The sequence below is a fragment of the Diadema antillarum genome, unplaced genomic scaffold (genome assembly GCF_040938485.1).
Source record: "Diadema antillarum isolate AM-2024a unplaced genomic scaffold, OU_Dant_1.0 scf00000071, whole genome shotgun sequence".
Lineage (NCBI taxonomy): Eukaryota > Metazoa > Echinodermata > Echinoidea > Diadematoida > Diadematidae > Diadema > Diadema antillarum.
Genome location: NW_027270960.1, coordinates 5,530,336 through 5,555,789, shown reverse-complemented (window position 1 = coordinate 5,555,789; position 25,454 = coordinate 5,530,336). Strand labels below are relative to the sequence as shown.

The 25,454-nt window shown below is 38.5% G+C and overlaps 1 pseudogene; it reads left to right on the top strand.

Moving 5' to 3' along the window:
* Nucleotides 1-25,454, top strand: part of LOC139716951 (low-density lipoprotein receptor-related protein 2-like) — a 116,840-nt pseudogene that overhangs the window by 12,256 nt on the left and 79,130 nt on the right.

Here is a 25,454-nt window from a genome sequence, read left to right as displayed (position 1 = left end):
AAGGCATTGAACGACACTGCTTTATTGGTTTATTATATTCCTCTGGCAAATGTCTGTTATTCTTCCAAACTTTTCATGTTTAATACCAGCTTCGCCAATGGCACCAGCACAAAATGCACCACAGTCGCCATGTGAGCCTCAGAACGTAGTCTGCACAACTATTGACGGTTCTATCAACTGTACGTGCGGCAAGCAGTCTGGATTTAACGGTACAACGTTTGAAGGTATGTTAAACCAATAACAAATATGTTTTGAAGATGTTCAGTCTGAAAAAGAAGCACCCATTAGATGGGGTTCATTTTGATCAAAATCATATTTTTATAAGGGACGTTAATCATATTACGTTGCCTATAACATCAAAAAATCGTAACAGTAGACATCTATAACTTTTTAAAACTTTTTTTCCTACTTGTATATAGATATCTTTTTTTACAGCAATGAATTTGAATTCATTAATAGAACAAGAAAAGAACGAAACTCCGATTATCATTTTGATTACTTGTATACGTACGTATACTGAATTCTACAAACTAGGACTCAACGAGGAAATGCCTATCTAAGGTATGTATGAATTCTGTGTCAAAAAAAATGTACAAACCTGTCATACACGTCCCTCTATGTATTTTCTTTTCCATCAAATGAAAGTGAAAAGTCAGTATGATGTGTGTGGATGTGTGTAGATGTGTGTGTCTGTAAATTTGAACGATATGTAAAAGGTGTCCTTACTTTGACAAGGCATCGAACGACACTGCGGCTTTAAAAGGTATACTCGTCTCTGAGAAACTGTTTGTTATTCTTCCAAACTTTTCAGGTTTTATACCAGCTATGCCAATGGCGCCAGCACAAAATGCACCACAGTCACCATGTGACCCACAGAACGTGGGCTGCACTACGATTGATGGTTCTATCAACTGTACGTGTGGCATGCAGTCTTCATCTAACGGCACGCTTTTTGAAGGTATGTTAATCTAACCTATAGAAATTGAAACAAACGCAAACAGAAAAACTGACCAGAAATGAATATCATTTATTAGTGGAAAATTGAGCAAAGAAAATGGGATTCCATCGGGACTCGAACCCGAGACCTCCGGATTGCTAGCCACAGTCTACCGACTGAGCTATAGAAAGCCTTTTAGTTCAGTGTTCGTCCCAGACCCCTTAAATTTTCAATGCTCGAATGGTCAGAAGCTATAGCAGTGTGTTTGTGTGTGATACACACGCACACACTTAACTTGAACCTGGCATAAACCCGAAGGATAATATAGCGTCTGACCATTCGAGCATTGAGAATTTGGGGTTTCTGGGACGAACACTGAACTAGGGCTACTGTAAAGGCCGTGTCACATCAGCCTTGCGTGCGACTTGCAAAGAACAATTCTGACTACCCGGAGGTCCCCGTAGATATCCGCACATGACAGTACCTAGCATGTATCTCAAAAGTAGTCGCCCGGAGGTGCGCACGCATATTTTTTTTTACCCGCAACCGTGTTTAGGCCCTGTCACACCTTTCCGGGCAAGCTACTCGGGCTTGTTACGTGTAGGGATTTTCTAGCTTACCGGACATTCCTGAGGGCGGAAAAGGATTTGTGCGAGTCAGCGCATGTGTCTTACTTGCTGAACGCGTTATACTTGCGAGTATACTGTGTGACCTTTGTACCAGTCGCGTGGGGGCTGACAACTTAGTGAAGGAATTCCTCTAATGGAATGGCTGAAATCTCACAGAATTTCATTATCTTGGCTGCATACGGGACTGCGAAGTACCTGTGTGGGAATTGCCTTGGAAGTACTGCCGCTAAGGGTCTCCTACTGGCGTTCTGCGTGGACCTCTACGGGCATTCCCGCGACTCATCCGGAACAAGTTTTGGTCATGCTCAAAACTTGGCTGCGGTTAAGTCGGACTTGCGTGAGCACCTCCGCGCAACTACGCGCCAGATACAGTCAGGTGCGGACCAACTGCGGAGAGCTCCTTGGAGTAAATTTGTTTCCCCGCAAGTCAAGCCGCAGAAGTTCCCCCGTACGGTATGACAAGGCATGAATGAAAATTGCAAACATTCTTGTTCGCCCGCTGAAAATCTTCTACGTGCTGGAAACTACCTCCTCGCCACAAGCCCGCGTTATGGTGTGACACGGCCTTTACAATGGTGTCTTACAATGAAAATGTCACACTAGGGGACATAATCTACCCCCCCCCCATTTTTACTGTAAACACAATCAGGTGAATAGAGGCCTGATCTAACTGATTTTGATATTTGTCGAACCCACCGGAGAAGTGGGGAGACTAAGGGATCGCCTGCGGCGTCTGTCCGTCCGTCGTCCGTCCGTCCGTCCGTCGTCTGTCCGTAACGCTACAAAAACTTGAATAACTCTCTACTGATGATTTCAATTTCAATCAAACTTTGAGGGAAGAGTGGTTAAACAAAGTTACACATTTTACTTAACATGAAGGGCACCTCAAGGTCATAGGTCACAGGCAGAGGTCAATGAACTTTAGGGCCCAATGTTAAGTTTTTAGGGCGCGTTTCGTTTATGGCTCGTAACTTTTGATGTATCTGTCTGTTTGTGACCAAACTTTGATAGTAGATGTCCCTTGGGAAGTCGAAGGTTACCACGAGGTCAAAGGTCACAGGCAGAGGTCAACGAACTTTTAGGGCCCAATGTTATGTTTTTATGGCGCATTTTGATTACGGCTCATAACTTTTGATCCCTTTGTCCGTTTGTGACCAAACTTGGATGATAGATGTCCCTTGGGGAGATGAAAGTGATCTAAAGGTCAAAGGTCACAGACAGGGGTCAACGAACTTTTATGGCCAAATGATAAGTTTTTAGGGCGCATTTCGATTGTGGCTCATAACTTTTGATCCCTTTGTCCGTTTGTGACCAAACTTGGATGGTAGATGCCCCTTGGGGAGGTGAAGGTCATCACAAGGTCAAAGGTCACAGAATGGGGTCAACAAGCTTTTAGGGCCCAATGTTAATATTTTTATGGCACGTTTCGATTGTGGCTCATAACTTTTGATCCCTTTGTCCGTTTGTGACCAAACTTGGACGGTAGATGTCCCTTGGGGAATTAAAGGTCATCGCAAGGTCAAAAGTCACAGAAAGGGGTCAACAAATTTTTAGGGCCCATTGTTAAGTTTTTATGGCGCGTTTCGATTATGGCTCATAACTTTTGATCCCTTTGTCCGTTTGTGACCAAACTTGGATGGTAAATGTCCCTTGGGGAATTGAAGGTCACCAGAAGGTCAAAGGTCATAGGCGGGTCAATGAACTTCTGGGAGTTAGAAAAATATTAATTTCTTGTACGCAAATGGGCGAGACACAATTTGGCACTTGCCTTGTTGATATTCATAATCAGTTAAGTCGATGGAATGAAAGTTACTGTTATCATTAATAAAATATTGATATGTGCTTTAAAATCAGTACACAAACCCATGTGATACTTGGAATGGGGATTGCAATAGTTTCTAATATAGGAGACCTTATAGATGACCTCGATTGCTACAATATCTAAAACTGACAGTTACTGTAGAAAACTATATTATCCATTTACACGTACGTATAACATTAACTGTAAAATTTGACACATATTGATACTCGTCTCTGGCAAATGTCTGCTATTCTTGCAAACTTTTCAGGTTTATTACCAGCTATGCCAATGGCGCCCGCAGAAAATGCACCACAGTCACCATGTGACCCACAGAACGTAGTCTGCACTACGATTGACGGTTCTATCAACTGTACGTGCGGCAATCAGTCTTCATCTAACGGCACGACAACTGAAGGTATGTAAAACCAGGGAGGTCTCACCTCCCTGGTAAAACCTATAGAAAATAATAGTGATCTATTTAAAGTTTGTTTTTTGTTTTCTTTTTGAAAAACTGCATTCAATCATACAAAATTTAGATCGGAATGGCAAGTTGATGAGTTTCAAATCATTTAAGGGGGAAATAATATCAACTGATATTTGAGTCATTATCTGTCGAACGTATAGTTTACATTTCTTTGTTCTGAATTGTAATTTGATGATTTTTTATGTTTGTAACGGTGATATGTATCGTACTTGGAAGTCGTGTAATATGAGAAATAAATTCATATTCATATTCATATAGTCCACAATGCGTGTGTTCGTGTTTGTGTAATTTGATGTACTATTGGGAACTCTAAAACGCTGTCTCTGTAAAACTTCTTCTTCTCTCTTTCCCCCTCTATTTCTTCTAACTATTTGTAGACAGTTTTGAAACTCCGCAGTTTTTGCTTCGGCCTTTTCCATTCGGTGGATTCTTCGCGATATTTTTCGGCATATTTATCGCCATTCCCTTGTTGACTGTGTGCGCGCGAGTGATCAAACGCTGTATAGCACCGAATGAGGAGGTGATCATAATAAAGGTAACAAAACACACCAACAATCACGTTTAAGCAGATAAACCATTAAGTATTTAAAGAATGTGCATTTCTTGCATTAAGAAAAATGAAAGAATAAAAAAGCGTACAACTGCAGGTTAGATATCGGTACGCTTAATTCTTGAAGCTTGGAAATGCGACTAATGGTATTTTTACACTAATAGTCTGTTGTATAGTTTTCAGGCTTTGAACCAAAGTACATCACCACACTGTATCAGTGTTCTTTAGGACCAACCCCCCCCCCCCCCATTGGGTCTTATTGGGCTAGATAAATTATGAAGAGCTTGCTTCCAAAAGGCGGTAAATCCATTGATAAGCTCTTCATGAAATAATCCCAAGTGCTGTATAAAAGTTTTCGAAGGCAGAAAATAACAAACGTACCAAGTTCCAGCAATCTTTCTGCCCTATCTTGTCGACACTGATGAAGTGATTGAAGATGTCATTTTACTATTGTTATTTTTACGATTACAATCATGCGACTTTGGAATAGCTCCATTGGTTGCCTGACGAAAAACTACATGCTTTTAAGATTCCTGTGGTTTTGTTTCAGTGTTTACATTGCTCTGCTGAAAACTATAACATCGGCCTGATAACCAATACATTCTTTCTCGACTTCTCTTATACGTTCCCAGAACTCCTTGTTATTCCTTAAGTGCACACAAAGTGGGGGACTTAATCACTTTCATTACAAATTGACTATTATTGTGTGACCCAAAGTCTAACATAATTTATAAGCCCATTCGTCGACGATATTGTAGAGACCAACCAAGTCTAAGTTCCATTTAACTTCCATTTAAAACTTTACTCGCAGACAGTGCACTTCTTTAAATTAACTACTTTATTCGATAGATGTATAAAACATAAAATATTCTATCATAAAGTGAAATTCGTGCGTGTTGACGTAAAACAAAATGGAATCAAATGGGGTATTCGAAAACTAGAGCCAATACCGGTGTAAGGATACATTGTATCAGTATATAATGTGTGAGCTTTTCTTTATTCTATTATATGAGCTCGATTTCTTTTTAATGGCAGGGGGGGGGGGTAAGCTTTCAATTCCATATTAACGTTATAAAAAATCTTGTGAATCTCTGATTTCTTTGCTCGCTGGTTTCCTTCAATCAGAACTGTACCACGATGTGTATACACTTATCCACTCACGTTGCGTTTAGTGACTGTTTACTGAAAAAAAAAATACACAAGAAAGAACAGCCAATATTATAGACCTAAAATGACAATATGTTTTAATTTGCTGAATCCTACACCACCTTGTTACATTATGCAGGGTAGTATAAAATCATTAATTCGAAGTGCTTTGAACTAAGGAAACAAAACTCAATAATAAGGTATATAATCATTATGTACGATTAATGTAGATGATTGTGTTCTGCTTTCTGTCCCTCTGTTCGATATCACAGACGCCTCCTCCGCAGCCAATGTACAAGTTGGTACAGATATTATGATCCCAGTCGATTGATGATGGCAAACGTTTCTCCGTGCTCCACAGACTCGATGTGCCTGTGTCCTCATGCTTTGTATACAGAGGATTGATAAGTGAGATCCAGGAGGCTGACACAAAGTAATCATCGATGTTCTTCTTAACACATCCCATACGGAAACCTGGCTGCCTGTGTATTAACTCTATGGGGATTTCAGAATTCGGCATGAAACGGGTTAATAATGTGCACACATTAACGTTAACGGTAGGGCCTACAGTTCGTTATTCCGAAGGTTTGTTATTCCGAGGATTCGTTAATCTGAAAATTTAGCTACATTCGTTATTCCGAAAGCTCGTTAGTCCGAAAACGGGATAAAAAGGTTTCATGATTTCAAAGGTTTGTTGATACCATTTTTTTTTTTCATTTTTGCATTGACAAACTTCAAACTTCATTTCTGGATTATCGAACCAACGGAATAAAGAACCTTGTTTCATTTTCGAATTAACAGACATCTTTAAATATGCAAGATTTGTGTGTTATGGAATAACGAACCTTATTTAATTCATGGATTAACGCACCTCTGGAATAACGGATATCTCCTTAAACAGCTTGCGCATGCAGGTGGATGGGAGTGTAAGGAAATGGATGACTATATTTAGAGGTCGTGAGACAATGCCACTGATTTGATGCTCCCAAAAGTGCCTATGTGTGGATGATGAGTGTAATCATGTCACATACTCGCCTATGGCCTCATCAGTGTTGACTTCAGCAAGACCAAGAGTGGGCTAGTGAATTACATCAACAAAAGCATTATATTGATGTGTGTGTGTGTGTGTGTGTGTGTGTGTGTGTGTATGTTTCGTTGTTTGTGTATGTTTTATCATTCAGCAAGTCACACATATGCACTTGTGAGCTCAAGCCCTTTCTCTAAATTCCTTCGATTTAGATGAGGGATAAATCCAAAATTAGATTGAAAATTGGATTGAAAATCTCAATCTGATAGATTTAGAAGTCAAGCTATAGTTTTTAAGTCTGATTTGGATTTGTCCTCAACCACGATCTCATAGACTGATTTCAAATCTAATGGCTTGCCAACTATAACGGCAATACATGTAATAAACTATGTGAAAACGGAAATTAAGAATGAACTATTATAGTGTCTGACATAGTGACAACGGATTCTTTTTTTTTTTCTCGTTCTCTCGTTTCCCATTGAGGCAATGATAACATTGCTGCTCATGTCCTTCCGTTCCCTCGGTTTTCTATTACAGTAAATGAGTTCGTCTGATCAAGACAATTCCAGACCAGATAAAAGTTAGTCTAAACAGATGAAAGTTATAAACACAACACTGCAAAATTTGAACAAATCGGATAAAAATTCGGCAAGTTATGAAATCGTGATGTTTCGCTACTTTTTCAAATCAGTTTTGGAGCAGCATGTTGATTTGAATATTCAAATGTGTGAGATAATGATGTCATGCCGTCACCAAACAACTCCCATTGGTCGTGAACCACCCCCCCCCCAAAAAAAAGAGAGAGAGAGAGAGAGAGAGAGAGAGAGAGAGAAAATGACAAAAATAGTTTAATTCCCAATAAAAGTAACACGATGTCATTCCTGGCTTAATAAAACAATGATCAATCAGATGTATTATTATAGGGCTTTAGAATGGGGCATGATAATATTGAGTTTCAAGAAGGGAAAGAAGAAGACGAAGAATAGGAAGTATTCAAGAAGAAGAAGAATGACGATAACAACATCAACAACAACAAAATGGAACTTTATGATCTTAGTTTTCACTGATGTATTCATGAAATTGGACTCTTTTTTATAGGACAATTTTCATATAGCTCAAAATCCGTGAAAGTACTTAGTCTTATTAAGAGCATATCGACAAAAGAGGTATTCCCGTATAGGTATAAATGTGTTTTCTGATCATGTTACTTTCTCTCAATATTTTTTTTTTTTATTACAACAACAATAACAATTTATATATATGTTTATACATTATTTCTTATCATGTATATATTTTTTTAAGTTTCGTCACTTTTTCTGTTCTTTTATCATGACAAAATGTTTTGGGTTCTTAAATGACATTTTACCATCAAACAAATGCTGAGGATGGAAAGGTAATGTACAAGAAGAGGAAGAGATAGTGAAATCTTATTTTTGTATTACAAAAAATTGTCATAAGATACTGAATACATTAGTTTTGTCTTGACCGCCTTTAATATATGAACGATATAATCAAAGGGGCCTGTATATAATATACTAAGCATAGGTTATCTTACGTATACAACGAGTGTATGTACTATACCATACAACATACGATGTAATAACATTGTGAATATCGACATATATTTCATTTACTAGTTAGGTGATACGCTATCAGCGTATCACCTATTGTGATTGTCAACATTTCTCTTTTTTAGGTGATACGCTTTTAGCGTATCACCTATTGTGTTTGTCAAAATCTTTCTTTCTTTCTTTTTATTCTTCTTTCTTTCTGGCACATTTTGTGTCGTGAATATCTCAACATTGACATGACGGAATAACATGACATTTTCAGTCAACATGTCTCATGACAATATCTAGCCACAATAAGGTTTTCATGACAGTAACATATCTATGACGTCATCTAGGCGCCATTTTGTGATTTTCGGACCATGTTACATGATCGATCATAACTTCATAACTAAAGGTCATTTCTGTATCATTTTCGTTGGACATAAAGGTCAGGTCACGCTCTATCTTACTTTTTAATACTAATTACCTAGGACATAAGTTTTTAAATGCTTAAAACGACTTCCCAATGGGAAATCTCGAAGTTGTAGACAATTTTAAGCGTTCCGCGCGTTCGCGTCCGTCCGCGCATTTCCGCGCGCAGTGCGCGTAAGCAACATGAAAATGCACATTTTTTGACAGATTTGGATTCCTGATACATTAAGTAACAATATCCATTGATTTCCGATCAATTTCGACCTATAACAAAGGAATGCGCTGGCGTCAAAGTTGAAATTTCGTGTGCGCGTCTATGTGGAAATATAGCGAAAAACATGTCTTTGTTTATTTCGCCATAGCTCTTTAAAACGTCAGGTGACCCTATGTTTTTATTGCATATTACAAAAGCATATGAATTGAAAATAACGTTTCAAGTATCAATATTTCCCTAAATAAATTATGACGTCATCATATCATCATCTGAAATCAAAAAAGTGGAATTAATTTTTTGAGGTACTGTTTCTGAGATTCATTTGCTCGTATTTCTGTTGTTTAAGCTCAATATTATCCCAAATTCAGATATGTTGTACTTTGAACATTTGCCTTTTAAGTCCAAGTCATGGTTTTGAAATTTGATGACGTCATCATACCTTAAATTGTGATTAAAAGTAAAGATGCAAAATCGGACAAGTTTACGTGTTATGTCTATGGGAGGTGATTTTTTTTAAAACCATGCATTGACTTGACAACGTTGAAGCACCTTTATCTCAGCTGATTTTGCTTCATTTCCTTTGAAACTTAAGTATGTTGTAGCTGAGACAATAAGCTTCAGTAATCATGCATTTTATTTTTTGAAATCTCATCATCAGGTTGACAATTTTGCAGTTTAAAACTGAAAATGAGAATGGAATGTGGACAAAACGATTCCCGATTCATCTTTCACATATATAAGTTTACGTTCCCCATATTTTCTCGCCGAGACGTATGGCCGAGTGGTTAAAGGCGACGTCTCAGAGACGTGAGGTTGCAGGTTCGAACCCCACAAGATCACGAAACAAAATATTTAGCTATTTTACTTTTTTTCTTCAATTTTGTATTACATATTCGTCCATGTAGAAATCACGTTCGTATATAAACGCACCTATACACACACACAGACACACAGACACACACCATATCCCTCTTTTTTGTGTTGGAGACCACATTGCTTCGACTGCTGCAAAATTTTGCAGGCTGACTTTGTCAAACCGATCATAGTATGTAATGACGACGACGGAGGTGTTTTACTTTGAACAATTGTCTTTCAAGACCATGTCATTGTTTTGTACTTTGATGACGTCATCACACTGAAAATTGTGATTAAAGGCAAAGTATAAAAACCAGCCGATTATAGGCTTTATGTCTACGGCGCGTATTTTTCCCAAGTTACCAGAAATGGTATAGCGACATCAGTCGTTACAAGCCCGCATTTCCGTCTAGCAATGCAATACATGTTCACGCGGCCACGATTGTTGAGTGGGCATTGACTTTTTCCCCATGTAATATCTGTACATTTCATTTTTGCCTTACCATTTCCGGGGATGTCCCGTGGCCGAGTGGTTAGAGAAACGGTTTTGCATGCACGCTCAATATAACTTCAAGGTGCCTATACCACATTCTTTTCTTTGTCGATCACAGATGACCGACACCTGATGACCCCAAGCGTATCACCTAACTCGTCAGCGTGACGAGTTTCATATCTTTTTTAGGTGATCCGAGAATCCTCTCGGATCACCTTCTGTATCTGTACTGATTCTTTGTTCTTCTTCTTCTTCTTCTTCTTCTTTATTTCTCCGCAAAAGTTGTGTAGAGATAAGCTCAGAAAGTGCATTGCCTATGAATGTCAAACTTATACCATATGTGTATCATGTCCCAAAGACGACATGTCAAGTAAAATCGTAGTGATCAGTCGACCGTGACGTCACTATGACGTCATTATATGAAAACACATTTTCAATCATATCTCATTAATGGAGTGGAATTTCTCAATGAAATTTACGTCACATAAATTTCAATTCAAGGGAATTCTACCCATATTTTCAGAATTCCTCGCATCGTAAAGACGTGCGCGTACGCGCGCGTTGAAATATTTGTATGCTCCAATCAAGCTCAAATTTTTTTTGCATACGTTTCAGACCATTTGGAGCATTTTTTGAAAAATTGAAAAAATTGGACGGACGCGTACGCGCGCGCACATATACGCACGTACAGCTCATATGCAACAGAAATTTCCCGATTTTTTACATTTATCGGATGTCTGAAAAGTCAAGGAATATTTCTAGCAAGTTTCAAGTCAATCCGACTCAATATGACGTCATACGGGACTGTCAAAGTTGAAATTCCGCGCGCGCGTCAATGGCGATATACAGTACAACAATGCCCCAAAACCGCCAATTTTAAATCCGATTTTACTCGTCAGGATGGACGGTGACCCCCCATTTTCTTTACATATTCTGAAAGCTGATGAGTTGTACATGTCAGTTTATGGGTTGGCGATACTGAAAAAGTCATTCAAAGATATCAAATTTCTTAATAAAGTTAAAAAAGTAAATTTTCAAAATGACGTCATCAAATTTCAAGTTCATTCAAGCATATCTCACTTTTTCTTTAATTGATTTACGTCCAAATTTCAATATGTTGTAGCTTATTAAATGGTCTTTCAGATATATAATAACAACAATTTGATTGGATGACGGCATCACCTCGTAAAAATGGATTTAAAGTAATCTTGTCAAATTTGACCAGTTTACGTGTTATCTCTATGGGAGTGCAGTTTTTCTGGAAATGAAAACTGACATGACTATCTTTATCGAGCACTAGCTCACTTATGCTTCGGTGAATTTCTCCCATATTTTAGTATGTTATAGCTGAGACTTTGGGCTATCGTTAATGTGCCCTTCGTTTTTTCATACGGAGTCGGCATCATGCCCAAAAACTTGGTTGAAATTAAAGCTTATCTTCCATGTATTTTCATATTCCTTTCTTTCTGCAACTTTCTTTGCAATAACTCAAGAAAAACAAGCTCTATCAGCCCAATATTTTGCACATGTTTAGTTTATGTCACGTACATTATTTCATAAAATAACAACTACTTGATCGGGCACCTTCTTGGGTATGTAAATTAGGGTCAAAGGTCAAAAATGTTTCATCCTGTATCTTGGTTAATACATGTCTTATCTTTCCCATATTTTGCATACGTAAAGACCATGTTACAAGAATCATTTCACAAAATAACCACTTTTTGCTCAGACGCCATCTTGTCTGTGCAAAGTAGGGTCAAAGGTCATATGTACTTCTTTCTTTATCTTTATTATGACGTGTTATCTCTATGGGAGGGAATTTTTCTAGATGTGAAAATTGACATGATTGTCTTTATCGACGACTAGCTCAATTACCCTTCGGTGAATTTCTTCCAGATGTTAGTATGTTGTAGCCAATGTAATACTCTTTAAGTTTTGTTAATCAAAGTTTTAATCGGATGATGTCTTCACCACGTGAAAATGGATATAATGTAACCTTGTCAAATTTAACCAGTTTACGTGTTATCTCTATGGGAGGGAATTTTTCTGGAAATGAAAATTGACATGACTTTCTTTATCGAGCACTACCTCACTTACTCTTCTGTAAATTTCTCCCAGATTTTAATATGATGTAGCTGAGACTTTGGGCTATCATCAGTGATTCTTCATTTTTTCATACGATGCCGAGATCACGTAAAAACTTGGTTGACATCAAACTTATATTCGATGTATTGAGATATTTCTTTCTCTCTGCAACTTTCTTTGCAATAACTCAAGAAAAACAGCCCCTATCATCCCCATATTTGGCACATGTTTAGTTTATGTCACGTACATTATTTCATAAAATAACAACTACTTGATCAGACACCATCTTGGGTATGTAAATTAGGGTCAAAGGTCATAAATGTTTTAACCTGTATCTTGGTGAATACATGTCCTATCTTTCCCATATTTTACACACGCAAAGGCCATGTTACAAGAATCATTTCACAAAATAACCACTTTTTGGTCAGATGCCATCTTGGCTGTGCAAAGTTGGGTCAATGGTCAAATATACTTCATTCTGTATCTTCTTTATAGTGTATACCGAATTTGGTAACAGAGATAGCAGACCTAACTCTCTTTTCTAAATGAGAATCCAAATATCACACGTCCAATGTCTCTAAACACAGATGAAACCTATATGGTCATGCCTATTGCGATCAGGACTCGAATCATTGATTAAAAAAAATCGGATCACCTAATTTGTCAGTCTTGACAAATTCCAAGTCTAGTTATTCTTCTTTCTTTCTGCCACATTTTGTGTCGTCAATATCTCAACAATGACATTACGGAATAACATGACATTTTCAGTCAACATGTCTCATAACAATATCTAGCCACAATAAGGTTTTCATGACAGTAACCTATCTATGACGTCATCTAGGCGCCATTTTGTGATTTTCGGACCTTGTCACATGAACGATCATAACTTCATAACTAGATATCATTTCTGTATCATTTTCGGTGGACATAAAGTTCAGGTCACGCTCTATCTTACATTTTAACGCTAGTTACCCAGGTCATCATTACGCGCGCGTTTGCGCGCGTCAAAATTTTAAAAGGCTCAAAACGACTTCCCAATGGGAAATCTCGAAGTTTCAGACAATTTTAAGCGTTTCAAACATTTTCTCGCGTGCGCGTCCGTCCGCGCAATTTCGCGCGCAGAGGGAGTAACTAACATGAAAATGCAATTTTTTGACCGATTTGGATTTCTGATACTTTGAGTAACAATATTCATTGATTTCCGATCGATTTTGACCTATAACAAAGGAATGCACTGGCGTCAAAGTTGAAATTCCGCGCGCGCGTCTTTCTGCAAATATAGTGAAAAAACATGTCTTTGTTTATTTCGCCATAGCTCTTTAAATCGTCCATTGACCCTATATTTCTCTTGCATATTACAAAAGCATATGAATTGGAAATAACGTTTCAAGTACCGATATTGCCAGGAAAACTCATGACGTCATCATATCATCTGAAATCAAAAAAGTGGAATTAATTTTTTTGAGGTACTGTTTCTGACATTCATTTGCTCGTATCTCTATTGTTTAAGCTTAATATTACCCCAAATTCAGATATGTTTTGCTTTGAACATTTGCCTTTCAAGTCCATGTCATGGTTTTAAAATTTGATGACGTCATCATACTTTAAATTGTGATTAAAAGTAAAGACACAAAATCGGACAAGTTTACGTGTTATGTCTATGGGAGGTGATTTTTTTAAAAACCATGCATTGACTTGACAACGTTTAAGCACCTTTATCTCAGCTGATTTTGCTCCATTTCCTCTGAAACTTAAGTATGTTGTAGCTCAGACAATAAGCTGCAGTCATCATGTATTTTATATTTTCAAATCTCCTCATTAGGTCGACAATTTTGTAGTTAAAAACTGAAAGTGAGAATTCAATCTGTACGGAACAATTCCAGATTGTTCTTTGCAACTGGATATTGGTCGAATCCACGCGGCCACTTGTGGGAAGTTGAATAGCGCCATCACAAGTCAACGCTATAACGACAGTGTTATTATACATTTAAGTTTCTCATTCGATCTTCAGGACAGCCGTATGGCGTAATCGCTTAGCGCGCTGGGTGTTCATAACGCCATACCGGAAGGAGAGAAGTTCGACTCCCGCAGGACTTTTCCCGTTCTTTCTTTTTCTTTTTTTTTTCGGCAGTTCAGCTTTACTCCGATGTCATTTATCATATTATTTTATCAATTGTACGTAACCCGTGAACACGGCTGCTCTATTTCCCTTGTTTTGTATTGGAGTTTGGAGAATGGGTTTGCTTCATTAATTTTGTCACACTTAATGTTGTAAATTGCCCCTTGTTACAGTGTCCCGCTTGCCACCTTTCGTTTGCTCTTTCCTTTTCTCTTCATTGGTTATTGTTATACTGTAACAGGATAGGTAGGAACATGTACGTTTAAATAACTTGCAGGAATGGGAGCTGAATTGATTAACTCTAGTCCAGGTGTATGGCGTCTCGCTCATCTCTTTGAAATTCCAGATTGTTATTGTTTGACCTAATAACAGAGTTGTAGACAGGTTTTATGTTACTATAGAGGTATCTTGTGCCATATGAGTGGAAGGCATCACTGTTTAGTGGTAGTAATGAACTTTTTCATGTTGTATATGGTATAAAGATATAAATTTCACATCCAATCTTCGGGACAGCCGTGTGGATTTATAGTCACTTGGCGCGCTGCATGGTCATTACACACCACCTTAGGACGAGATGTTTGAGACCCGCAGGACGCTATTATTTTGTTTCTCTCTCTTTCTTTGTTTTTCTTTTGGCAGTTCAGCTTCATTCCGATGTCATTACCCCACGACACACAGTCACTCAAGTTCCCCCTTTTTTTTGTCGGAGGCTGGAGGTTGGATTTGCTTCATTTATCATACGTAATGTTGTAAATTGCCCTTGGTATACAGTGCCCCGCTTGCCACCTTTCGTTTTCTCTTTCCTTTTCTCTACGTTTGTTCCTGTTACACTGCACAAGACAGGTCGGAAAATAATTTACATAACACAACCGGAGCAGGAATGGCAACTGAATAAATTAACTCTAGGCCAGGTGTATGGCGTCTCGCTCGTCTCTTTCAAATTCAAGTTGTTATTGTTTGACCCAATAACGGAATTGTAGACAGGTTTTATGTTGCTATAGAGGTATCTTGTGCCACATGAGTAGAAGGCATCACTGTTTAGTAGTAGTAATGAACTTTTCATGTCCCTCCTTGTCAATTATAGTGTGTTCAAAGGGGTTGTGTGTCTATCTGCCAAAGAAAAGGAAAACCTTATTTTCGTCATGGCTATTTCTCTATACGTAACCGTAGGTGATGAGTATTGTTGGTATCTGAGCAGTGAATAGCACAGCATCAGGCTAAAATCCCCCTTAGTTATACGCGCTAAGCGTTCAATTTGATATATCTTTATTTATGTAGTCAATCACTGCTAATGGAGTTACAGAATTATGTTATGACACCTTTCACCGAAAGTTTGTAAAGCAAAGTTTATAGACAAGGCAAGCAATTGTACATGAATAATACCAATGATTTCAGAGGGAAATTATGGTATACCTAAATGTAAGGGTATCATTGCTTTGGAATTGCTGAGACAATATCTTGGCACGAGGGCTTCCACCTCTAATAACTGATCCCTTTGAAGATGTGTCGGTCACGGGTGATCGTCATGATTCGTCTTTCACGTAGAAGCTTCCGTTCCACACTCTTAGTTCGAGAAGACTTACCATCATACTTCAAATTGTGATTGAAGGTAAAGACTCAAAATCAGACAAATTGACGTGTTATGTCTATGGGAGGTGATTTTTTTTTAAACCATGCATTGACTTGACAACGTTTAAGCACCTTTATTTCAGCTGATTTTGCTCCATTTCCTCTCAAACTTAAGTATGTGGTAGCTCAGACAATAAGCTGCAGTAATCATGCATTTTATTTTTTCAAATCTCCTCATCAGGTTGATAATTTTGCAGCTAAAAACTGAAAATGAGAATGGAATGTGGACCAAACGATTCCTGAATCATCTTTCACATTATAAGCTTACGTTCCTCAAATTTTCTCGTCAAGACGTACATGGCCGAGAGGATAAAGGCGACGTCACAAGAGACGTGATGTTGCACACGTACGGGTTCGAACCCCAAAGGAGCACGAAACAAAATACTTATATCTTTTGCTTTTTTTCTTTTATGGAGTATTCACCTTCGTCCATGTAGAAATCACGTTTTCATGTAAACGTACACACACACACACAGACACACACAATATCCCTTTGTTTTGTGTTGGAGACCACATTGCTTTGACAGGCAACTTGGACTTGAAATTACAAATGTTAAAGTGAAGATGACTCTTAAAATACCGCATGGCCATGTTTGATTTTTTTTCTTTTTACAATATAAAGACCTATTGGTAAATATTCATTCACATATCCTTTCCAATCAACTTACTTGAACACGCCGACACCACACGAAATTTTCAATTAGTTGCATGACAGAAACAATTTCATCTGAATTATGTAGGACTGTATAAAGAATTGGACTTCACGAATATTTCTCAATATTACTTCAAGTCGCTACTTAACATTATTTTCGTTGTCTATCACTGAAAATGAGAATGGAATCTGGTTGAAACGATTCCCGATTTATCTTTGTAACTGTATATTGATCGAATCCACGCGGCCACTCGTGGGAAGTTGAATAGCGCTATCAGTCACTTGACGTATATAGCCCAAAAACTGAATATCAATGTAAATTTGTGTTGTGTATAGCATACATAGATAGATTTAAGTTTCGCACAAGATCATCGGATCTTCCGTGTGGCAGAATCGCTTAGCACGCTGCGTGTTTATAATGCCCGACCGGAAGGAGAGAAGTTAATCGAGTCCCGCAGGACTTTTCCCTTTTATTTCTTTTTTTCTTTTTTTTTTCTGCAGTTCAGCTTCACTCTTATGTCATGAACACAGCTACTCTATTTCCCTTGTTTTGCATTGGAGTTTGGAGGTTGGGTTTGCTTCATTAATTTTGTCACACTTAATGTTGTAAATTGCCCCTTGTTACTGTGTCCCGCTTGCCACCTTTCGTTTGCTCTTTCCTTTTCTCTTCATTGGTTATTGTTATACTGTAGCAGGATAGGTAGGAACATGTACGTTTAAATAACTTGCAGGAATGGGAGCTGAATTGATTAACTCTAGTCCAGGTGTATGGCGTCTCGCTCATCTCTTTGAAATTCCAGATTGTTATTGTTTGACCTAATAACGGAGTTGTAGACAGGTTTTATGTTACTATAGAGGTATCTTGTGCCACATGAGTGGAAGGCATCACTGTTTAGTGGTAGTAATGAACTTTTTCATGTTGTATATGGTATAAAGATATAAATTTCACATCCAATCTTCGGGACAGCCGTGTGGATTTATAGTCACTTGGCGCGCTGCATGGTCATTACACACCACCTTAGGACGAGATGTTTGAGACCCGCAGGACGCTATTATTTTTTTTTCTCTCTCTTTCTTTGTTTTTCTTTTGGCAGTTCAGCTTCATTCCGATGTCATTACCCCACGACACACAGTCACTCAAGTTCCCCCTTTTTTTTGTCGGAGGCTGGAGGTTGGATTTGCTTCATTTATCATACGCAATGTTGTAAATTGCCCTTGGTATACAGTGCCCCGCTTGCCACCTTTCGTTTTCTCTTTCCTTTTCTCTACGTTTGTTCCTGTTACACTGCACAAGACAGGTCGGAAAATAATTTACATAACACAACCGGAGCAGGAATGGCAACTGAATAAATTAACTCTAGGCCAGGTGTATGGCGTCTCGCTCGTCTCTTTCAAATTCAAGTTGTTATTGTTTGACCCAATAACGGAATTGTAGACAGGTTTTATGTTGCTATAGAGGTATCTTGTGCCACATGAGTAGAAGGCATCACTGTTTAGTAGTAGTAATGAACTTTTCATGTCCCTCCTTGTCAATTATAGTGTGTTCAAAGGGGTTGTGTGTCTATCTGCCAAAGAAAAGGAAAACCTTATTTTCGTCATGGCTATTTCTCTATACGTAACCGTAGGTGATGAGTATTGTTGGTATCTGAGCAGTGAATAGCACAGCATCAGGCTAAAATCCCCCTTAGTTATACGCGCTAAGCGTTCAATTTGATATATCTTTATTTATGTAGTCAATCACTGCTAATGGAGTTACAGAATTATGTTATGACACCTTTCACCGAAAGTTTGTAAAGCAAAGTTTATAGACAAGGCAAGCAATTGTACATGAATAATACCAATGATTTCAGAGGGAAATTATGGTATACCTAAATGTAAGGGTATCATTGCTTTGGAATTGCTGAGACAATATCTTGGCACGAGGGCTTCCACCTCTAATAACTGATCCCTTTTAAGATGTGTCGGTCACGGGTGATCGTCATGATTCGTCTTTCACGTAGAAGCTTCCGTTCCACACTCTTAGTTCGAGAAGACTTACCATCATACTTCAAATTGTGATTAAAGGTAAAGACTCAAAATCAGACAAATTGACGTGTTATGTCTATGGGAGGTGATTTTTTTTTAAACCATGCATTGACTTGACAACGTTTAAGCACCTTTATTTCAGCTGATTTTGCTCCATTTCCTCTCAAACTTAAGTATGTGGTAGCTCAGACAATAAGCTGCAGTAATCATGCATTTTATTTTTTCAAATCTCCTCATCAGGTTGATAATTTTGCAGCTAAAAACTGAAAATGAGAATGGAATGTGGACCAAACGATTCCTGAATCATCTTTCACATTATAAGCTTACGTTCCTCAAATTTTCTCGTCAAGACGTACATGGCCGAGAGGATAAAGGCGACGTCACAAGAGACGTGATGTTGCACACGTACGGGTTCGAACCCCAAAGGAGCACGAAACAAAATACTTATATCTTTTGCTTTTTTTCTTTCATGGAGTATTCACCTTCGTCCATGTAGAAATCACGTTTTCATGTAAACGCACACACACACACACAGACACACACAATATCCCTTTGTTTTGTGTTGGAGACCACATTGCTTTGACAGGCAACTTGGACTTGAAATTACAAATGTTAAAGTGAAGATGACTCTTAAAATACCGCATGGCCATGTTTGATTTTTTTTTTACAATATAAAGACCTATTGGTAAATATTCATTCACACATCCTTTCCAATCAACTTACTTGAACACGCCGACACCACACGAAATTTTCAATTAGTTGCATGACAGAAACAATTTCATCTGAATTATGTAGGACTGTATAAAGAATTGGACTTCACGAATATTTCTCAATATTACTTCAAGTCGCTACTTAACATTATTTTCGTCCGGTTGTCGATCACTGAAAATGAGAATGGAATCTGGTTGAAACGATTCCCGATTTATCTTTGTAACTGTATATTGATCGAATCCACGCGGCCACTCGTGGGAAGTTGAATAGAGCTATCAGTCACTTGACGTATATAGCCAAAAAACTGAATATCAATGTAAATTTGTGTTGTGTATAGCATACATAGATAGATTTAAGTTTCGCACAAGATCATCGGATCTTCCGTGTGGCAGAATCGCTTAGCACGCTGCGTGTTTATAATGCCCGACCGGAAGGAGAGAAGTTAATCGAGTCCCGCAGGACTTTTCCCTTTTATTTCTTTTTTTCTTTTTTTTTCTGCAGTTCAGCTTCACTCTTATGTCATGAACACAGCTACTCTATTTCCCTTGTTTTGCATTGGAGTTTGGAGGTTGGGTTTGCTTCATTAATTTTGTCACACGTAATGTTGTAAATTGCCCCTTGACACAGTACCCCGCTTGCCACCATTCGTTTTCTCTTTCCTTTTCTCTTCATTTGTTCTTGTTATACTGTAGCAGGATATTTATGAACGTGTACGTTTACATAACTAACATGAATGGGAACTGAATTAATTAACTCTAGTCCAGGTGCATGGCGTCTCGCTTATCTCTTTGGAATTCCAGGTTGTTATTGTTTGACCAAATAACGAAGTTAAAGACAGGCAGGGAAGGAAGTGACTTGATATTGCTTCATAATGAGGAATTTCGGGCAACACCTTTCCAAGTGTAGTGATTATGACGGGGTTCTCTGTCGTTTATTTTCGTCATGGCTGTTTCACTAGTTAGCCATAGGTGATATATGTTGCTGGCATCTTGGAGAATAGAACAGATCAGTACCAAACTGGAATAGCCCTATAAGCAATGTGGTAAGCGTTCAATTTTTTGCATTATCTTTCTTCTTTAAAGTCAATCACTACTGATCGAAATACACACTATAATATGACACGTTCCACTGGTAGTTTAGGAAAAGGGAGTTAATACACGATGCAATGATAAATGTGCTACCATTGATTTTAGAGACGTCATTGTGGTGTGGTACTGGTGATGGTAAGGGAACCATAGATTGCTTTTAAAGTAATGAGACAATCATTGGACCTTTGCATCAACACCGTATTCCCATCTAGAATATAATGCGGCGTGCGGCGTTTTTTAAAATCCTGACGTGGACATTTTCTTTTTCTTGTTTTTAATTTACGAATGTTATATCTAAATTTGTTTCTTTCCCCTAACATTTTTTTTTTGTTGAATATAAAGTTGGACGTTCCTTGACCGAGTCGAAGAGCAGCGATTTAGTTACAGTTTCAATGCATCTTGTTTACCATCTTCTCTGACATTAAATTGATGGTTTTTATATTTGACATTGTCTGTCTATTTGCCTGTTTATGCTCATAAAACACTGCTAAACAACTAATACCTTTGCTTCACTTGTCACACGCAATGATATGGATTGCAGTTGTGCATGCAGTTTTACTTCTGCCACCTCTCGTTTTTCTCTCCCCTTTTCCCTCACTTTGGTTTTGTTATACTGCAGATGGGAATGATTACACTAACATAACCCAACTTGAAGTAGGAATGAGAACTGAATAAATTAACTCTAGGCCAGGTGAATATAGCGTCTCACTCATCTCTTTGAAATTTCAAGTTGTCATTGTTCGACCAACGGAGTTGAAGACAGGCTTTATGTTGCTATAGAGGTATCTCGCGCCACATGAATGGAATGCATACGCTGTTTAGTATTAGTAATGATTTTTTTCATGTCCATCCCTGCCAATAAAAGTGAAGTGTGTTTGACGGGGTTCTGTGTCATTCTGCCTATGAGAAAGGAAAGTTTTATTTTCGCCATGGTTGTTTCTCTATGCGTGGCCGTGGGTGATGGGTGTTGTTGGCATCTGGGCAGTAAAGAACCGAGTATCATGCTATAATACCCCCCCCCCTTAGGTTCTAAGCGTTCAATACGGTGATATATCTCTCTTCTTTATCATGTCAATCACTGCTGATGGAATTACAGAGTTATGTTATGACACGTTTCACTCAAAGCTTAAAAAACAAAGTTTATGCAAGATACAAGCAATGGTGCATGAGTCCTATAGGCCATTGATTTTAGATGAGAAATTATGATATGCCTATAGTAGGGGTGTCATTGATTAGGAATTATTAATGACACGATTAAGCACTCCTTCCACTTCTAACTCTCCCCTTTGAATGTGTGTCGATCACGTGAGATCGTCATAAATTATCATTCACGTATAAGCTTTCGTTCAAAGTGTACTCTTAGTTGGAGGAGACCTATAGTTACATGGTTAAAGGCGATGTCTCTTTCGCTGGAGCCGTACGTTTGGCCCGTTTTTCTTTTGCCCTTTTCTCTTTAATTGAGGTATCACTTTCGTCCAGGATAAATCACATTCTCATGTAAACAGACTCACTTGCTCTGTATCCCTTGTTTTGTATCGGAGGCTTCATTGGTTTTACTGCTGATAAATCTCACAGGCTTGTATATAGCTGTAAGAGCTCTCTGAACTGATCATTATGATAGCAAGATTAGAGGGAGTCATATTGGTTATGTAAATAATGGTCAAAGGTCATGTTTTAAAAGGCCACTGTTAAAGCCAGGATGGTTATAAACACTTAATTGTCATGTTTTATTTGTACGTGCCGAGGATCCCTTGGACCCCGTTTACAGTGTGAGGCTCGGCCGCGCCGAGCCCACCTTTATTTCGGTGTAAACGCGCAAAAGGCCAAATGCGGGGCCAAATTTGGCCTCGCATTAGGCCACGCTCTGGAGGTGGTCTCGGCCGCGGCCGAGCCGCGGTCGCGCCCGGCCTTTTTCTCAGTGTAAACGCAAACTGGGCTAAATGCGCGGCCAATTCTATTCTGGCTTCCAAACCCTCGCCTGTACTATTTCGCTATTCAGGATATTAACCACTGCAACGTCGAAAACTAGTATAGTTGAAGGTGGTTTTGTCCTGCAAAGGATTTTCTCCTTCGGCAAAAGCCTTTGCCCGAACGGCGACTTCGTCGCCACGGAATTCAGTTGGCAAAGGATCTGAAAACCAGACAATACCAAATTGCGTTTGTTTACAAGTACAGCGCCACTACGACAAAATAATGAAAGGTTTGAATCAAAAGCGCGGTCGAGTCCGGCAGTGTAAACGGACTAAATTGCGGGGCTCGGCCTCGCAATTGAGGTTGGCCGCGGCCGCGGCTCCGCCCAGCCCCGCACCGTTAACGGGGTCTAAGTTTATGCACTGTACGTACTCAAAAAGTCCGTAAATCAACTTAGTCGCACACGCACAGAATTTCCACCTAGTTTGTGTGACAGAAAAACAAATGTGATCTGAATAATGTAGGCCCAAAAAAGTTCAACTAAGTATCTCATTATAACTTCCAGGTGCTATATTGCATTCTTTTCTTTGTCGATCACGGATAACCGATATCTGATGACCCCAAGCGTATCACCTAACTCGTCTTTAAAGTGACGAGTTTCATGTCTCGTTCTTCTTTCTTTCTGGCACATTTTGTGTCGTGAATATCTCAACATTGACATGACGGAATAACATGACATTTTCAGTCAACATGTCTCATGACAATATCTAGCCACAATAAGGTTTTCATGACAGTAACATATCTATGACGTCATCTAGGCGCCATTTTGTTATTTTCGGACCATGTTACATGATCGATCATAACTTCATAACTAAAGGTCATTTCTGTATCATTTTCGTTGGACATAAAGTTCAGGTCACGCTCTATCTTACTTTTTAATGCTAATTACCTAGGGCATCATTACGCGCGCATTAGCGCGCGTCAAAGTTTTTAAATGCTTAAAACGACTTCCCAATGGGAAATCTCGAAGTTTCAGACAATTTTAAGCGTTCCGCGCGTTCGCGTCCGTCCGCGCATTTCCGCGCGCAGTGCGCGTAAGCAACATAAATATGCACATTTTTTGACAGATTTGGATTCTTGATACATTAAGTAACAATATCCATTGATTTCCGATCAATTTCGGTCTATAACAAAGGAATGCGCTGGCGTCAAAGTTGAAATTTCGTGTGGGCGTCTATGTGGAAATATAGCGAAAAACATGTCTTTGTTTATTTCGCCATAGCTCTTTAAAACGTCAGGTGACCCTATGTTTTTATTGCATATTACAAAAGCATATGAATTGAAAATAACGTTTCAAGTACCAATATTTCCCTAAATACATTATGACGTCATCATATCATCATCTGAAATCAAAAGAGTGGAATTAATTTTTTGAGGTACTGTTTCTGACATTCATTTGCTCGTATCTCTGTTGTTTAAGCTCAATATTATCCCAAATTCAGATATGTTGTACTTTGAATATTTGCCTTTTAAGTCCAAGTCATGGTTTTGAAATTTGATGACGTCATCATACCTTAAATTGTGATTAAAGGTAAAGATGCAAAATCGGACAAGTTTACGTGTTATGTCTATGGGAGGTGATTTTTTTTTAAACCATGCATTGACTTGACAACGTTTAAGCACCTTTATCTCAGCTGATTTTGCTTCATTTCCTCTGAAACTTAAGTATGTTGTAGCTGAGACAATAAGCTTCAGTAATCATGCATTTTATTTTTTGAAATCTCATCATCAGGTTGACAATTTTGCAGTTTAAAACTGAAAATGAGAATGGAATGTGGACAAAACGATTCCCGATTCATCTTTCACATACATAAGTTTACGTTCCCCATATTTTCTCGCCGAGACGTATGGCCGAATGGTTAAAGGCGACGTCTCAGAGACGTGAGGTTGCGGGTTCGAACCCCACAAGATCACGAAACAAAATACTTAGCTATTTTACTTTTTTTCTTCAATTTTGTATTACATATTCGTCCATGTAGAAATCACGTTCGTATATAAACGCACCTTTACACACACACAGACACACAACATATCCCTCTTTTTTGTGTTGGAGACCACATTACTTCGACTGCTCCAAAATTTTGCAGGCTCACATTGTCTAACCGATCATAGTATGTAATGACGACGACGGAGGTGTTGTACTTTGAACAATTGTCTTTCAAGACCATGTCATTGTTTTGTACTTTGATGACGTCATCACACTGAAAATTGTGATTAAAGGCAAAGTATAAAAACCAGCCGATTATAGGCTTTATGTCTACGGCGCGTATTTTTCCAAAGTTGCCAGAAATGGCATAGCGACATCAGTCGTTACAAGGTCGCATTTCCGTCTAGCAATGCAATACATGTTCACGCGGCCACGATTGTTGAGTGGGCATTGACTTTTTCCCCATGTAATATCTGTACATTTCTTTTTTGCCTTACCATTTCCGGGGATGTCCCGTGGCCGAGTGGTTAGAGAAACGGTTTTGCATGCACGCTCAATATAACTTCAAGGTGCCTATATCACATTCTTTTCTTTGTCGATCACAGATGACCGACACCTGATGACCCCAAGCGTATCACCTAACTCGTCAGCGTGACGAGTTTCATATCTCGTAATCATTTGCTTTTGGTTTGATACATACTTATATTTCTAACCAGGTGCAACAGTTTGCACAAATTGAGAAGTGAACTTTATTCTACGCAAGATATAAGACGATGTGGTCTCATAGGAAAAACAAAATCAAACAGAAAAAAAAAACACATGGTGGCATCCCATCATACCCTCATTTCAGTGACGATAAAATCAACCCCTTCCACTCCCATCAACACAGATGTTTATTCAAGGTATCCTAATCAAGAAATTCTAACTTGCTTCATGTGCTTCTAATACTTTGATTGATTCATTTTTTTGTCTACATAGCGCTAAATGCACCCTTGTAAATCAGACTGGTTATGCAGATCTCACATCACGAACGAACTCCTTAGTAAAACGCAATTTTGAAAAGATTGCCTATCTTTCTTTTTAGCGTTGCTGGCATTTTCCTGTTTCCTGTTTTGTTCGGCCGACTATC